The sequence below is a fragment of the Chamaea fasciata genome, unplaced genomic scaffold (assembly GCF_029207755.1).
Source record: "Chamaea fasciata isolate MVZ Bird 193981 ecotype frontalis unplaced genomic scaffold, bChaFas1.0.hap1 SCAF_27, whole genome shotgun sequence".
Taxonomy (NCBI): Eukaryota; Metazoa; Chordata; class Aves; order Passeriformes; family Sylviidae; genus Chamaea; species Chamaea fasciata.
In genome coordinates this window covers 1,368,495-1,371,991 of record NW_027094112.1, presented here as the reverse complement: position 1 = coordinate 1,371,991, position 3,497 = coordinate 1,368,495, and positions in this window count along the sequence as shown.

Below are 3,497 nucleotides of genomic sequence, written 5' to 3'. Positions count from 1 at the left end.
TTGACTGGGGCTGGGCGGCCGGGCCGTGACCGGGGCCGGCCGCGGGGAGGGAGCGGGAGGAGCCTGATCGCAGCCCGGCCGCTGTTAACCGTTTGTGCCGGCCCGGGGCCAGCGGGGCTGCCGGTGGTGACCGGGGCTGCTCGGGGCGGGACCGCGCCCGAGCCGGGCTGCCCGGGGCTCGTTCTGCACCGGGGCTACCTCAGCACCGGGAACGGGCCGGGGTCCCGACGTGCACCCGGGTATTGGTTCTGGGCAGCGGGTCCCGCTCTGTCCGAAGGGCCGGGACAGCCCGGGAGGCCCCACTGCCCCCCGCGGGTCCGCCTGCACCGGGGCCCGGCCAAGGGACACAGCGGTCACCACCAGGGAGCCCCACTGTGCCCAGCCACCGGTGGGGACCCAGGGCTCCCCCTTTGCCATCACACCTCGGGCACCCGGTCCTGCCGTGCCAGCCCTGCCCCCAGGTCATGGGTTGGGTGGCGCCGGGCTGAGGGGCCACAGGCAGGTGCTGAGACCTCCAGGTGACTGTCCCCACTGGCGGGACACCCAGGGAGGGGCAGCAGCACGAGCTGGGGAGTGCCAGTCCCAGACCCCCACAAACGTGTGTGTGTGTGTGTGTGTGCAGCCGTGTGTGCAGCCGTGTACACACAGACCCAGAATCATTAAGGGAGGGAAAGACCCCCAGAATCATCGAGTCCAGCCTGTGCCCCTGCCCCACCTTGTCCCCAGCCCAGAGCACTCAGTGCCACATCCAGCTGTTCTTGGGCACCTCCAGGGATGGGCACTCCAAACCTCCCTGGGCAGGTTCCTCCATAGCCTGACCACCCTTTCCATGGAGAAATTCCTCCTGATATCCAACCTGAGCCTCCCCTGGCCCAGCCTGAGGCTCTTTCCTCTTGCTCTGTTCCTGGTTGCCGTTTTCCCACAACCACCACCGAGGGTGGGTGGGGCAGGAAGGGATGGGTGACTGCAGGCTTCTTCCAAAAATCCAGAGTGTCCCGGGGAACAGGGAGGCCATCCCAGCCCTGGCTGGGCTGTGGGGACCACGAGCTACAGGACAGGAAGAGAAGGTGACTTTTCCCAATGCCAGGGCTGCAGGCGCTGCCAGCCCCTGGGTGGGACATTTGGGCATCCAGGGGTGAGAGCAGGGCAGACTGGAGCAACAACTGGGTAACATCTGGGCACTTTGAGTGATACCTGACTACCCTGCGGTGGCATCTGGACACTTAGGGCAGCATCTGGGTACCCTAGGGGATATTGGGATACACTGAGAGAACACTGGGGCATCCATGGCAACATCTGGGCATCCTGGGTGATATCTGTGTGTCCTGAGCAACACCCGGGCACCAGAGCAATAAATGGGCACCCCTGGGACAATCTCTGGTTATCCCACAGCAACATCTGTACATGCAGGGAGACATCTGGGCAGCATCTGAGCAGCCTGGGACAGTGTTTTAGTGCTGTAGTTCAAGACCTGGCAACTCCTGCAAGGTCTAGACAGCTGGGGACACATCTGCGCAGTCCCTGGGCTGTTTTGGGGGGGATAAAGCTCTTCCCGAACACTTTGGGGATGGGGGGACACCAGAGTCACCCCAAAAATGCACTTGCAACCCACATACCCGGGCTCTGCTCCAAGTTCTCTTCCTCCTATTGAAACTGCATTCCCAGGAATTCAGCAACAAATGCCTCGACCCGGTGAGATGACCGGGATAAACACCTCTGGCTGCAAAATCCGCAGCACGAACAAATCCCTGTGCGGTTCCTCCCCTCCCGCGGCGTTGCTATTTTCTCCCGCCCGCCAGCGGGTTGGAAGGGATCCCATGGAAAGCAGAGCTCGCATTCCCGGCCGCTTATAGCACAGCACGTGTCCCGTGAATCAGCGCTCGGGATTCGGGGCCGGCTCTGCCGGCAGCTGGAGCCAGCGAGGCCCTGTCGCTGTTCCGAGCAGGAACCCTGAGTCAGAGCTTGGAAATGGCCGGAGGTTTAAAAGGCTTTGCTGCTTTTATTAAATATATATTTATTTTATTATTATTATTTATTTGGTTTTATTTATTTATCTTCAATTGGCAAAGGAAATGTTTCCCCAGGTGATGTGGATGAGATTTAGAAGGGTGAGGGGGTGGGATGTTGACCCATTTGGATTTTGGATTTGGAGGAGGGATTTTCCAGATTGGAAAACTGGAGTGTGAGGCAAGGATGAAGCCAGCACAGGGATGCTGAAAGCTGCTCTGCATCCCAATCCCAGGATCCAGCCCTGGGCCAGGGCCGGGTGGTCCCCATGGCACCCCAGGACCTCCCACCTCCCCAGGGCACCTTGTTCTGGCAGGTCACACATGTCCCCATGTCCCCACAGCTCCCTGCCTTCAGGGAAAGCCCTTGGAGCAGAGGGGGAAGGAGCTTCACCTTGAGGGCTCAGAGACCCCAAATCCTGCCCCTTCCTTACTATCGTAATGAATTAAGTTGGACCATAATTAACAGTGGATAAAAGTATGCAGCGAATAAAAGAACAGTGGATAAAGTTGGGTAATAATTAACAATGGCTCTGCCTGACCCAGCTGTCCCCTCCCCATGCAATGGGACCCTGCTCCTGCCCCGTGCCCCAGTGACACTGTCCCAGTGCCATGTTCCAGATCCCCAGTGCAGTGTCCAAGTCTCCCAGTGCAGTGTCCTGGTCCATTCCCCGGGGACCTTTGGTAGGTGGCTCCATTGCGTTGTCCCCATGCCCGGTGTCATAGTGCATGGCCCCACTGTCCCCATGTGTGGCCCCAGAATCCTGGATGATTATCACAGGATCCCAGAATGGTTTGGGTTGGAAGGAACCTTAAAGCCCATCCAGTTCCAACCCCCTGACATGGGCAGGGACACCTTCCACTGTTCCAGGCTGCTCCAAACCCTGTCCAACCTGGCCTTGGACACTGCTAGGGATCCAGGGGCAGCCACAGCTGCTCTGGACACCCTGTGCCAGTGTCCCAGAGCATCCCTGTGTTCCATTGCTGTCTGCCTTGTCCTGCTGCACAGCTCAGGTGGGTGAAGCCTTGTGGCCCACTAAGGACTGTCCCTGTGCCTGGTGCAGTGTCACTGCCCCATTGCTCTGTCCTGGGGCTCTGTCCCAGCGCCCCATTCCTGGGCCCTGGCCTGGGGCACTGTCCTTAGACACTGTCTCCCTGTCCCCATGCCCTGTCCCGGTGCAGTGTCCCAGGGCACTGTCCCCATGCCCTATCTGTCCTGGTGCAGTTTCTCTGTTCCTGTGTCCTGTTTCATTGTCCTGGTGCACTCTTTAACGATCCTGGAGCACTGCCCTGTGCACTGTCCCTGTCCTGTCTCACATCGTCCCACTGTCCCTGTGCACTCCCATTGTCCTGGCTCACTATCCCTGTGCACTGTCCCCTGTCCCATTGTCCCTGTCTCACTGTCCCTGTCCTGCTGTCCGTGTCCAGTTGTCCCTGTCCCACTGCCCCTGTCCCTGTCCCGCTGTTCTTCTGTCCCGCTGTCCCCCTGTC